General features: G+C 38.2%; 1 non-coding gene across 1 annotated transcript; it reads left to right on the top strand.

The window, feature by feature from the left end:
* Window positions 1–434: 434 nt before the first annotated feature.
* On the top strand, window positions 435–506 carry TRNAC-ACA (transfer RNA cysteine (anticodon ACA)). The gene has a single exon. It is a non-coding gene; the product is annotated as a tRNA-Cys (tRNA).
* Window positions 507–15,083: the final 14,577 nt, after the last annotated feature.

Below are 15,083 nucleotides of genomic sequence, written 5' to 3'. Positions count from 1 at the left end.
GAAGTTATCATAAAAAATATCTATTTAATTTAGCTAACTTTAAATATCATCTTTTCATATGAACTTAGAAAAGAACTCATGTCCAAATTAATGTCCTTACATTCAAAAATATTTTTCTTAGCCCAATTCTTATCAAAATTCAAGCAATACATGCTACTACATGCCTGACTATCATGTTCTGATTAACAGGACTATGAATAAAGACTAATAAAGTGTCCTAGAAGTCAAATGATACCAGGATGCCAGTGTTATTCTACTATTGTAGCTGTAATTTTCTGGAGAACAATAATTTGAGAAAACAACTTTATCTGCACTTAATATGGCCTCAGCACAGTACTTTGCACATAGAAAATACTCCACAAATATTAGTTGAATATTTCTTATATTGCTACAGTTTTCTATTGCTGTGCAACAAATTACTGCAAATTTAGACTTCCCTGGTGGCTCAGATGGTAAAGCATCTGCCTACAATGCAGGAGACCCAGGTTTGATCCCTGGGTTGGGAAGATCCTCTGGAGAAAGAAATGTCAACCCACTCCAGTACTCTTGCCTGGAAAATCCCATGGACAGAGGAGCGTTGTAGGCTACACTCCATGGGGTCGCAAAGAGTCGGACACGACTGAACGACTTCACTTTCACTTAGTAACTTAAACTAACACACATTATTATTTCACACTTTATATGTACCTTAAGACTGAGCACAGCTTAGTTAGGTCCTCTACTCAGGAATTCACATGGCTGCAATGAATGTTTCAACTAGGCTGTGTTCTCATCTTCAATCTTGACTGGGAAAGAATCTACTGCTGCTGCTAAGTTGCTTTAGTCGTGTCCGACTCTGCGCGACCCCCATAGACGTCAGCCCACCAGGCTCCCCCGTCCCTGGGATTCTCCAGGCAAGAACACTGGAGTGGGTTGCCATTTCCTTCTCCAATGCATGAAAATGAAAAGTGAAAGTGAAGTCACTCAGTCGTGTCCGACTCTTAGCGACCCCATAGACTGCAGCCTACCAGGCTCCTCCGCCCATGGGATTTTCCAGGCAAGAGTACTGGAGTGGGCTGCCATTGCCTTCCCCAAAGAATCGACTTGCAACCTAATATAAGTTGTTGACAGAATTCATTTCCTTGCAGCTGTATGACTGAGGGTCTCAGCTTTTTTTCTGGCACTTGGTTAGAGACTGCACTTAAAGGATATCCACAGTTCCTTGCCATGTAGGTTTATCTAATATGGCTGCCTAGTTCATGAAGTCCACAATAGAATCATTCACCTCAGGGAGGGCCCCATCCTTATTTTAAGCATTTTTGTATGATTAAGTCCGGTTCACCCAAGATAAGCTCTCTTTTGATTAATGCAAAATCAACTGATATATGACCTTTTTTACATCTGCAAAATCTCTTAATGTTTGCCATATTCTATTGATATGGCAAATCACATGTCCCACTGACACTCAAAGCACATGCACACCTGGGGCAGGGAATCCTGGGGGCTACCCTAGGATCTGTCTGCCACAGAGGAGATCTGATTTACAGGAAAAATCATGAGGTTTGTAGTTGTACTAACATAGCCTTACTGCCTGGAGAAGGTAATGGCAACCCACTCCAAATTTTCTTGCCTGAGAAATTCCATGGACAGAGGAGCCTGGCGGGTTATAGTTTATGTGGTTGCAAAGAGTTGGACACAACTTAAGAACTAAGTGACAACAATCTTTACTGTCACTTTCTGTATCATTTCATCTCTGTAACTGTCACTCTATCTATAAAAAGAAGTGATAATAATAAAAATAAATCTATATTTAAAAAGTAATAGTTTTGCATTATTAGTATGAATAAAAATTATGAATATGTAGTAATTCATAAGTGGCTGGTAGTGATATTTTTATAGCCTAGCCACTGTGTGAGGAATCAGAAAAGATCAGACATGATTTTGCCGTCAGTAAATTCAATGAATTTGTCAGACCTACATTGAACCAAATGTGTCTGTCACTGATGCATACCAAGTTCTTGCTTTCTTCTCTGGGTTCAGTTCAACATTAGAGTAGGCACCTTGCACAAGCAAAGAAAAGATGAGCTTCTGCTTTTTAAGAACCTATTATTGATTAGGCTTTGTGCTGTATGATGAGATAGAGAAAAAGAGATGAAGAGACAGAAATAGGAGACAGACATAGATATGTCTGTATGAATATATATGTATATTGCATTCATATATATGATAAGAAGGAAACATTATTATTCCTATTTTACACAAGGAAACTAATCTAGGACTCTAAGGAAAACAGTAACACTGTCACACATAGTGGCTAGGAACAAGATAATTTAAGGTAAAAACCTACATGTAAATGACCATTTTCAATTTGAACAAATTATTTAATCTCTCTGTACTAATAATAATACAGCTGGCCCTCCTGTATCCAGGGGTTCCACATCCATGGATGCCAAGTGCTCACTTCACTATGCTGTTTTATATGAGCGACTCAAGCAACTGGATTTGGGTATCAGCGGGTGTCCTGGAACCAATCCCCCTGAAGATACCAAGGAACAACAGTACTTGCCTCCATGGATTATTGCAAATATTAATTGAAAAACATGTAAAGCATTTTGCACTTGCCTAAAACAATTCACATTAACTCTTATTATCATGATTTTTATTTTTGGTAATGGAAGTATTAGTATGGTTTGGAACTGGGATTCAATTTCAGGTCTGACCACTAATAATTGTCTGTTCTCTGTGTCATGTTAGAAGGTACTAATTCCCCTCAAAACTAGGTTGAGTGCCTAACTCAAAGGTCAAGTTGCACGCAACTATGTAAGCAATAAACAGCACGGATCCACAGGATTGAGTTCACTCCATCTCAAGTGGCAACTAGAGAGTTTCAACATAGAACAAGAAGAGTCCCCAAAGAATGATGACCTGGAAAAGCTAATTTTTATTCACACAATGAAATGGGGAATTGCAAACAACCTAGGGTGCTCTTTGTTTCAACAGCTGTTGCACAGAAAAACAAGGGCTTGTCAGTTTCCTATAGGAGACCACGTCTAGTCTGGCACTCATTCACTAATCTTCCTTCTCCACTAATCATATTATATTTTCAGGTAATATATCTCCAAAAAGTGCCTAATAAAGAAAATCCAAATAATAAAAGGTAAGGGATAGTATTGTCTCAAAACTCACCCTATCTCAGTACAAGTCTTTATAGGAAGGCAAAAAATATATCAAATTAATATTAATCAGCATTTCTCATATATATTAAGTATTTCATCATCCAGTACATTAATTAAAATGGGAAATTTTATCTGCAGATTTTGCCCTAGAGATCCATTTTGATATTTTAAATTCCAACTTTAAATAGAAATGGAACATACTAGGACAGGATGGAACAACACAGAAGTTACATCTATTGGGTTAAGCTGCTTTCTGTGTTGGGTATGGGAATAGGTGTCCAGTTGTCCAGGCTGAGCATTTATTTTAAACTGGTGGCTGTTAATCACATAACAAAGAAGGCAAACTCCCTATAATAGGAAAGGAAAATCAGTTAACTAGAAATACATCTGCATACATCTAGCTCATTTTATTTTCTTCATAAAGTGTTAGAAAAATAAGCTGCAAAAAATACATGTATAGAGAGTTGTGGCCATTGTATTTCAATTATAATCCCTAGGAGTTAAAAAAGAAAACTTCATTTTCAACTGAGGATTGTTAAGAATCCAAATTTTCTTTTCTTCTTCCTAATAATTGTAAACCACTAAAAATTCATAAGACTTTGAAAAGAACCCTGGAAATCATTCCAGTCTGCCTCCTTATTTTCTAAATGTGTGCAGGAAAGTCTGGAGAGACTTAGCAACTTGCCTATATTATCCAGGTTTTAGCTCCTCATGGAAAGAGTAGAAGTCATGTCACCCTGCAGCCTTTATTTTCCATTAAGTTTTTGCCTTCTGGGCAAAATTATTTTTCTAACTTCAATACTGCTCTCCAAGTTGGGGGAGGTTTTGCTTTGTTGGCCTTTGACAGTTTTATGGATAATTTTTTTCACTGCACATCATCACAGATGGATTTATTATCATGTATCTTGATGTTTTGTACTTAGCCTCAAATATTTCAGGCAGACATATTTGGTAATGCTTTGTCAGTTTTTCAATAAAGGAAAAGACAGCAGCTGAGGTATGTACCTGTTCTATTACAAACAGGGTGGCAAGACTACTGAGTTTTAAACTACTTTTGATGACTTAGATTAGGAAACCTTGTCAGAATAAAGGGAATTCAAATTCTGATTGATTAGTGTTTTCTGGTACATCATAGTCGGTTGCCTTAGACCAAGGATTGTGTGTTAATGTTATTTGTGTGTTACTGAAGACAATCAGAATGTGACCACTCAATTGCTCTTCTGCTGCTGCCATCACACACACACACACAAAAAATGATGAATTTTATAAGAGGTTCTCAGAGTACAGAAATTTTGAAGAAAGAAACAAATGCATTAGTGGCATGCAATATTTCAAGAACACTGTTCTGTTTGCTTCCTTCCCCTTTAAGATATTGTCTTCTAATATATTACTATTTTCCCTGTTTATCGTTTTTCTCTACCTCACTGTCTACAATGTAAAGAATATGGAGGTTTGGTAAATGTGTTTTGCTATTTTGGTTATCATTTCTTTCTGGAAAATATCTGAAAACATAGAGAATAGAACACTGCAAATTTTTCCTAGGGTTTCCCCCCTTCTAAACTATAATATTCTGTTTCCTTTTAAAAGCTATGAAAACTCTTATAAATAAAGTTATGTTGTACACATAATATCCATGATACACTTCAGCCACTCCAACCCCAATAGTTTCTTTATAAATTGTTTATACTTAGTTTTGCTTAATTAGTTCCTGTTTTCTGTACTCCTAATTCTTGTGTTGAGCTTATAATACAGCAAATATCTGAGGGGCTGAAAAGGAACTAATTGTTGCTTAGAGAATATTGCTTACCAGAGTACTTTATGTATTGGTCCTGGTTCTAACTCCTCAGATCAATTTTATCAATGCTGAAGACTTTTATGTGTTTAATCAAGATTAATTAGGTTTTAGTGCAAATTCATCCCATCTTTCCAAAGTATTTAATATTTAATAAATCAGATGCAAATTTAGATAGCTATCTACCTTCCCTAGCATTTTTAATATTTTTACAAATATACTTGCTTCAGCATAAAAATTCATCTGCCAGTCATAATTAAGTTTTCTAGCTTAATATAGACAATTATAACCATGGAATGTATTTTGCCATTATGTTGACACCAGGTGTAATTTAACCTCTTGAATACATTATTCTGTAATATATTTTGATTCTCCATTTCTTCTAATTTTAGGTACAAAAGTTTAATACAGTTTGCTTTTTGACTTGCTGTTGGATTTTCACTGAGAGCTGCCTGGGCTTGCCTTATTTGGGAAGGCGGGGAGGTGGGGTGGAGCCATCAGATGAACAGAAAAGGAATAATTATGTGATTTATGAGGATCTAGTGAGTACTTTCTTTTTCATTTCTGATTATATTTTTTCTGCCTTTTTTTTTTTTTCCTGCTGTGATTCTCTTTTTTTTCCTCCTGCTTTTATTCTTTCCCATTCTAAATGAAGGCAATCCTTTAATTCCTAATCTTAATTATTTTGAATTTCCTGCACATCAGTGAATTTCAAAATGTGGTCCAAGGTTGTCTGGGGTTCTCCATTCTTTAATTTGATATCTGTGAGGCCAGATTTTTTTAATATACTTCAACCAAGACAATGTATCAAATGGATTTCACCCCTGCAGGATGGCCACTTCCTAAACCAACAATTTTTTAACATCATTTTATGAAGATGATAAAAGTGTTTATTGAAAGTGAATGGATTATGATCACATAATGAGATAACAAAATTTAGAATACTATGCATATGTGAATGTGATGTTTAGAAATTTCTCAATCTTTTTCACTTTCTCAGTAAGGAAACTTAATGATCTTTAAATAGTGTTGTTAAGATTATTCTTTCTATTCTGATCTGGTATGGATTTCTTTATAAAAGTTTCAAATCGTTACTTCCTATTACAAGTTGGGTCCAGTTGTAGTTGGCCCCAGACTGTCTACAATAGGATGTATACTTTTTTTAAGGACCTTATTACTATTTGCAAATGTATTTGTTGAAAGGAAAGAAATCAAGCTCCAGTTCTTTAAAAAGTTGATGTAGTAGAGTGATTCATTGAGGACCAAGAGAGCTGTAATTTATTTCTGCATCTTTATCTATGAATATCTACTAGCAGTGGAGGGGGATGGGAAACCTAGGGCAGGACTGACAAGACTGTACCTCTTCAGGAGGGAATCAGGGTTACTGACTGCCATCCTTGAATGGCAGCCAACTGAAATCTGTCTGATCTTCTAGGATGGATGGCAGCAATAAAAGCATCTTGCTGGACTCTCTGGTATAGCACCTGAAAGATGGCAGGGTGAATGAAAATGATATCTATGTTGTTGTTGTTCAGTTGCTAAGTCATGTCTGACACTTTGCAACCCCATGGCCTATAGCAACCCATGGACTAGAGCACACCCATGGACTACCCTTCACCATCTCTTGGAGTTTGCTCAAACTCGTGTCCATTGAGTCGATGATGCCATCTTATCATAGCATGCTCTGTTGTCCCCTTCTCCTCATTCACTCAATCTTTCCCAGCATCAGGGTCTTTTCCAATGAGTCAGCTGTTTATATCAGGTGGCCAAAGTACTGGAGCTTCAGCTTCAGTGTCAGTGCTTCCAATGAATAATCAGGATTAATTTCCTTTAGGACTGACTGGTTTGATCTCTTTGCTGTTCAAGGGACTCTCAAGAATCTTCTCCAACACCACAATCCATAAGCATCAATTCTTCAGCACTCAGCCTTTTTTATGATCCAACCCTAATACCCATGCATGACTACTGGAAAAACTATACTTTTGACTACTTGCACCTTTGTCAGCAAAGTGATGTCTCTGCTTTTTAATACACTGTCTAGGTTTGTCATAGCTTTTCTTCCAAAGAGCAAGCATCTTTGAATTTTGTGGCTACAGTCACCATCTGCAGAGATTTTGGTGCACAAGGAAATAAAAATGTGTCACTGTTTCCAATTTTTCCCCATCTATTTGCTATGAAGTAATGGGACTGGATGCCATGATCTTAATTTTTCGAATGCTGACCATTTTCACTCTCCTCTTTTGCCCTCATCTAGAAGCTCTTTAGTTCTTCTTTGCTTTCTGCCATTAGAGTAGTATCATCTGCATACTTGTTGTTTGTACTTCTCCCAGCAATCTTGATTCCAGCTTGTGCTTCATCTAGCCCAGCATTTCATATGATGTAATCTACATAGAAGTTAAATAAGCAGGATGACAATATACAGCCTTGACATCAGTTCAGTTCAGTTCATTCACTCAGTTGTGTCCAGTTCTTTGCCATCCCATGAATTGCAGCACGCCAGACCTCCCTGTCCATCACCAACTCCCGGAGTTCACTCAAACTCATGTCCATCAAGTTAAGTGATGCCATACAGCCATCTCATCTTCTGTTGTCCCCTTCTCCTCCTGCCCGCAATCCCTCCCAGCATCAGAGTCTTTTCCAATGAGTCAACTCATTCCATGAGGTGGCCAAAGTATTGGAGTTTCAGCTTTAGCATCAGTCCTTCCAATGAACACCCAGGACTGATGTTTAGGATGGACTAGTTGGATCTCCTTGCAGTCCAAGGGACTCTCAAGGGTCTTCTCCAACACCACAGTTCAAAAGCATCAATTTTTTGGTGCTCAGCTTTCTTCACAGTACAACTCTCACATCCGTACATGACCACTGGAAAAACCATAGCCTTGACTAGATATGGACATTTGTTGACAAAGTAATGTCTCTTCTTCTGAATATGCTATCTAGGTTAGTCATAAGTTTCCTTCCAAGGAGTAGGCATCTTTTAATTTCATGGCTGCAGTCACTATCTGCAGAGATTTTGGAGCCCAAAAAAATAAAGCCTGACACTGTTTCCACTGTTTCCCCATCTATTTCCCATGAAGTGATGGGACCAGATGCCATGATCTTAGTTTTCTGAATATTGAGCTTTAAGTAAACTTTTTGACTCTCCTCTTTCACCTTCATCAAGAGGCTTTTTAGTTCCTCTTCACTTTCTTCCATAAGGGTGGTGTCATCTGCATATCTGAGGTTATTGATATTTCTCCTGGCAAACTTGATTCAAGCTTGTGCTTCTTCCAGTCCAGCGTTTCTCATGATACACTCTGTATATAAGTTAAATAAGCAGGGTGACAATATACAGCCTTGACGAACCCCTTTTCCTATTTGGAACCAGTCTGTTGTTCCATGTCTAGTTCTAACTGTTGCTTCCTGACCTGCATATAGGTTTCTCAAGAGGCAGGTCAGGTGGTCTGGTATTCCCATCTCTTTCAGAATTTTCCACAGTTTATTGTGATCCACACAGTCAAAGACTTTGGCATAGTCTATAAAGCAGAAATAGATGGTTTTCTGGAACTCTCTTGCTTTTTCCATGACCCAGCGGATGTTGGCAACTTGACCTCTGATTCCTCTGCCTTTTCTAAAACCAGCTTGAACATCTGGAAGTTCACAGTTCACGTATTGCTAAAGCCTGGCTTGGAGAATTTTGAGCATTACTTTATTAGTGTGTGAGAAGAGTGCAACTGTGTGGTAGTTTGAGCATTCCTTGGCATCACCTTTCTTTGGGATTGGAATGAAAATTGACCTTTTCCAGCCCTGTGGCCACTGCTGAGTTTTCCAAATTTGCTGGCATATTGAGCATAGCACTTTCACTCCTTTCCTAATTTTGAGCCAATCCATTGTTCCGTGGCTTCTAGACCTGCACACAGGTTTTTCAGGAGAGAGTTAAGGTGATCTGGTATTCCCATCTCTTTAATAATTTTCCACAGTTTGCTGCAATCCCCACAATCAAAGGCTTTAGTGTAGTCAATGATGTCTAAGCATATTGTTAAACATCACAGAAGACAACAGGCTGTAATCTACCTGAACTTTTCTGAGTGGATAATAACATGCTGCTGCTGCCTGCTGCCAAGTCGCTTCAGTCGTGTCCGACTCTGTGCGACCCCATGGACTGCAGCCTACCAGGCTTCTCTGTCCATAGGATTCTCTAGGCAAGAACACTGGATGGGGTTGCCATTTCCTGCTCCAATGCATGAAAGTGGAAAGTGAAAGTGAAGTCACTCAGTCGTGTCTGACTCTTAGCGACCCCATGGACTGCAGCCCACCAGGCTCCTCCATCCATGGGATTTTCCCGGCAACAGTACTGGAGTGGGGTGCCATTGCCTTCTCCCGGATAATAACATAAACAAGTACAATTCTTCACCCTCAAGGGGTCATGTTAGCTTCTCCTGGGAACTAGATCCTAGACAAATTTCATGCACTGCATATAGTGAAGACTCAACCATGGAAAAACATGGAAGTTGTCACAATAACTTAGAGAAACACAGAAAGGTAAATCCAAATCCACAAACATGTATAAAGTGGACTTTCTACCTTTTGAAACCCTGTCAGGTTTCTGGGACAATCCAGCAAGAAGGGAGCCCTACAAGAATACCTTCATAATGCCAGAGACTTCAGCAGAATTTAATTTTGTTTAACCATTTCCTCATCCAGGGATCAAACCCATGTCTCTTAGGTCTCCTGCATTTGCAGGTAGATTCTTTACCACTGGGCCACTTGGAATCATCTAGGGCTACCCAGGAAGATCCCCTGAAGAAGGAAATGGCAACCCACTTCAGTATTCTTGCTGGAGAATCCCATGGACAGATGAGCCTGGAGGTCTACAGTCCATAGAATTGCAGAAAGTCAGGCATGACTGAGTGACTGAGCACATACACAAGCATTAATTAAACAATGGAGACCTGCATGTAATTCAGGAACCAATATTCTTTCCTCCTTAGTATGCATTCAAAGCTATCCTGAGGTGTTATTGCTTCCTGTCACCAAGTGACATATTGGGCAGTCCTTAAATCCTGTATTCTGACTCAGAAAATAAAAGCTTTCAATTCATTTTTAGTTATGAGTTTAATCTCATTTATACAATTCCCAGGTGGCTCAGTGGTAAAGAATCTGCCTGCAATGCAGGAAACCTGGGTTCTGTCTCTGGTTTGGGAAGATCACCTGGAGAAGGAAATGGAAATAGACTCCAGTATTCTGAAAAATCCCATAGACAGAAGAGCCTGATGGGGTTGCAGTCCATGGGGTTGCAAAGAGTTACTTTGCAACGTCTATTAATTTCATGACTGCAGTCACCATCTGCAGTGATTTTGGAGCCCCCCAAAATAAAATCTGTCACTGTTTCCACTGTTTCCCCATCTATTTCCTATTACATGATGAGACCAGATGCCATGATCTTAGTTTTCTGAATGTTGAGCGTTAAGCCAACTTTTTCACTCTCCTCTTTCGCTTTCATCAGGAGGCTCTTTAGTTCTTCTTCACTTTCTGCCTTAAGTGTGGTGTCATCTGCATATCTGAGGTTATTGATATTCCTCCTGGCAATCTTGATTCCAGCTTGTGCTTAATCCAGCCCAGTGTTTCTCATGATGTACTCTGCATGTAAGTTAAATAAGCAGGGTGACAATATACAGCCTTGACATACCCTCTTTCCCGATTTGGAATCAGTCTGTTGTTTCATGTTCAGTTCTAACTATTGCTTCTTGACATGCATACAGATTTCTCAGGAGGCAGGTCAAGTGGTCTGATAGTCCCATCTCTTTTAGAATTTTCCACAGTTTGCTGTGAACCACACAGTCAAAGGTTTTGGCATAGTCAACAAAGCAGAAGTAGATGTTTTTCTGGAACTACTTGCTATTTTGATGATCCACCAGATGTTGACAATTTGATCTCTGATTCTTCTGCCTTTTCTAAAACCAGCTTGAACATCTGGATGTTCACAATACATGTACTGTTGAAGCCTAGCTTGGAGAATTTTGAGCTTACTTTCCTAGCATGTGAGATGAATGCAAATGTACAGTAGTTTGAGCATTCCTTGCCATTGCCTTTCTTCGGGACTGGAATGAAAACTGACTTTTTCTAGTCCTGTGGCCATTGCTGAGTCTTCCAAATTTGCTGGCATATTGAGTGTAACACTTTCACAGCATCATCTTTTAGGATTTGAAATGGCTTAACTGGAATTCCATCACCTCCACTATCTTTGTTCATAGTGATGCTTCCTAAGGCCACCTGACTTCACATTCCAAGATGCCTGGCTCCAGGTGAGTGATCACACCATTGTGATTATTTGGGTCATGAAGATCTTTTTTGTATAGTTTTTCTGTGTATTCTTGCCAGCTCTTCTTAAAATCTTCTGCTTCTGTTAGGTCCATACTGTTTCTGTCCTTTATTGAGCCCATCTTTGCATAAATGTTCCCCTGGTATCTATAATTTCCTTGAAGAGATCTCTAGTCTTTCCCATTCTGTTGTTTTCCTCTATTTCTTTGCATTGATCACTGAGGAAGTTTTTTTATCTCTCCTTGCTGTTCTTTGGAACTCTGCATTCACATGGCTATATCTTTCCCTTTCTCCTTTGCCTTTCACTTCTCTTCACTTCATAGCTATTTGTAAGGCCTCCTCAGAAAACCATTTTGCCTTTGTACATTTCTTTTTCTTTGGGATGATCTTGATCACCACCTCCTGTACAATATCAGGAACCTCCATCCATAGTTCTTTAGGCATGCTGACTATCAGATCTAATCCTTTGAATGTATTTGTTACTCCCACTGTATAATCACAAAGGATTTATGTCATACCTGAATGGTGTACTGGTTTCCCCTACTTTCTTCAATTTAAATCTGAATTTGGCAATGAGGAGTTCATGATCTGAGCCACAGTCAGCTCCCAGTCTTGTTTTTGCTGACTGTATAGTGCTTCTCCATCTTTGGCTGCAAAGAATATAATCAATTTGATTTCGGCATTGACCATTTGGTAATGTGTAGAGTCTTTTCTTCTGTTGAAAAAATGGTGTTTGCTACGACCAGTGTGTTCTCTTGGCAAAACTCTAATAGCCTTTGCCCTGCTTCATTCCATACCCCAAGGCCAAATTTGCCTGTTACTCCAGATATTTCTTGATGTCTTACTTTTGCATTCAAGTCCCCTATAATGAAAAAGACATCTTTTTTGTGTGTTAGTTCTAGAAGTTCTTATAGGTCTTCATAGATCTGTCCAACTTCAACTTCTTGCCTGTGAGTGTCCAGGAGTCTCTGGTGAAGGTGTGGGTTGGTGATGGCCTGCTGCAGGGTTGGAAGCACTGAGTGTAGAAGTGGGCACATGAGACCTTTTGAAGGAGGTTTCCATTATCTCCATTCCCTCCACCATAGTTTGGTCTCAGTTCAAATAAGAGGGAGGGAACACAGTCCCACCCTTTATCAGAAAATTGGATTAAAGATTTACTGAGCATGGTCCCATCCATCAGAACAAAGACCCAGTTTCCCCCTGTCAGTCTCTCCCATCAGGAAGTTTCCATAAGCCTCTTATCCTTCTCCATCAGAGGGCAGACAGACTGAAAACCACAAGCACACACACAAAAAAACTAACTAATCTGATCACATGGATCACAGCCTATCTAACTCAATGAAACTATGAGCCATGCTGTGTAGGGCCACCCAAGATGGGTGGGTCATGGCTGAGAGTTCTGACAAAACGTGATTAATTGGTGAAGGGAATGCAAACCGCTTCAGTATTCTTGCCTTGAGAATTTCATGAACAATATGGAAAGGCAAAAAGATAGGACACTGACAGATGAACTTCCCAAGTTGGTAGGTACCCAATATGCTACTGGAGATCAGTGGAGAAATAACTCCAAAAAGAATGAGGAGATGGAGCCAAAGCAAAAACAATACCCAGTTGTGGATATGACTGGTGATGGAAGTAAAGTCCAATGCTGTAAAGAGCAATATTGCATAGAAACCTGGAATGTTAGGTCCATGAATAAAGGCAAATTCAAAGTGGTCAAACAGGAGATGGCAAGAGTAAACATCGACACTCTTGAACTCTAGGAATCAGTGAACTAAAATGGACTGGAATGGGTGAATTTAACTCAGATAACCATTATATCTACTACTGTGGGCAAGAATCCCTTAGAAGAAATGGAGTAGCCATCATAGTCAACAAAAGTCCAAAATGCAGTACTAGGATGCAATCTTAAAAACAACAGAATGATCTCTGTTCATTTCCAAGGCAAACAACACAGTAAATGCTACTTTGTTATGGAAACCCTAGCAAACTAATTCAAGGTCTAAAGCAGGAAATACAACTACACTGGCCAAACAGGGACATCATAACATTTCTTTTGAAAGCCCATTAAATTGCCTTCTTATCAGTCTTCAAACTACAGAAATTTAGGAATGGCTTTCATTTAATCATTTCAAACTCATAATCATAAAACTCTAACAGTCTATGCCCCACAAGCTGTGAGTATTATATGCACCTATATCTTCCCTTAAAGGAAAAGGCATTTTCCTATGAACAAGGTATGTTTTTGAAAAGACAAATTCATTTAACTTATTAAAATATCTACTAAATTTTAAATATGTGTATAAAAATGTGTTTAAGCTAGAATGGGGCTTTCCTTGAGGCTCAGATGGTAAAGAATTCACCTGCAATGTGGGAGACCTGGGTTTGATCCCTGGGTTGGGAAGATCCCCTGGAGAAGGGAAAGACTACCCACTCCAATATTCTGGCCTGGAGAATTCCAAGGACAGAGGAGCCTGGCAGGCTACAGTCCATGGGGTTGCAAAGAGTCAGACATGACTGAGCAACTTTCACACAAGCTAGAAATGTGGAAGAGAATGAAAGTTCAACCATTTAATTGCTGTTAAATTTTGTGTAATACATAAGCAATGAGTTAAGAGCCTATTTTCTTAACTCCACATATTTGGTTAATTACAAATATTTATGCAGTTTAAAATAAACTTTTTATTTTCACTTAAATATGTTAGCTTGTGTGGATATGACTCAGTTTTACTTTCAGCAAGTAAGATAACATAGTAAATGAGAATTTTTGCCACTGTTTTAACAATAGTAAAGATATATTATTTTACAGTTATATCTACAAATAGTTCTCTTATTTGAAAGAAGTATTTCATTCCCTAATATGTTCAAAAATAATATATCCAGAAAAGTGATCAGTTTAGATCTTGAATTAACTTTAACCAAAATAAAGCCATTAATTAGAAAAGATCTCATTCTGGCATATATGGTCTATTTATTCCATGAATAATACTAATGAAAGTAAAGAGCAAGAAACTAATTATTACATAATTAATTCTCTCACATACATTTCCATGTCTTCTTTGTGGTAAAAATATTTCATTTTTCCAGTGGCATGTGCATTATTATAATTCAAAGAAATAATTTCATGGTCATTTCCAAAGACCAGACTTCTCTTTTGAAGTTAGTGATTTTTATCATAATTGATTCTCCTTCAGATCAACTGTTCTGCTAAGGTAACATTTGTTCAAATAAGGTCAGACCTTTTAAAGATCCATACATATTCAATTTGATTTAAAGGTGGTTTTCTTTTCCAAAATGTAATAAGTTTCAAGTAGTTAGCAAACATTTTATAGTTGTCAAAATAAAATATAGGCACTTTAAGAATAAACAGAAATATGAGAACTCTAGAAATCTCTTGGATGGCAGCAAAGCAATAAAATATACTAAGCTAAAATACACCAATGGGGAGAACATAGTAACAGAACTTGAGAGGTAATAAAGCAGATGAACAAGCTTGTACACCTGATGTTTCATACATACATTAGGACAAATGCCACTGAATTGTTCTATCAGAATTTATGAGATTTAAGCTATGATTTACTATAATTCAGGGTGATTAAATTATGTACATGTCATGGATATGTCCATAGTGAGAAAACCTATTAATAATGTCTAAAAACCTGCCAATTACAAGTCCTATATAAATTGAAATTAAGGTTTTTCCACAAATTGTTGCGGTGCTTAATTATACTATGACATCAATAAAATCCTTGCCAGCTCTTTCTGTAACTTGGACTCCATTTCCCAGTGTCTGGTCTTCAGTCATCATGGCTCTATATCCTCTTTCTTTCTCATGT

Source organism: Bos mutus, chromosome 6, assembly GCF_027580195.1.
Source record: "Bos mutus isolate GX-2022 chromosome 6, NWIPB_WYAK_1.1, whole genome shotgun sequence".
Taxonomy (NCBI): Eukaryota; Metazoa; Chordata; class Mammalia; order Artiodactyla; family Bovidae; genus Bos; species Bos mutus.
Note: the sequence above shows the minus strand (reverse complement) of the source record. Positions and strands in the feature narration are given on the sequence as shown.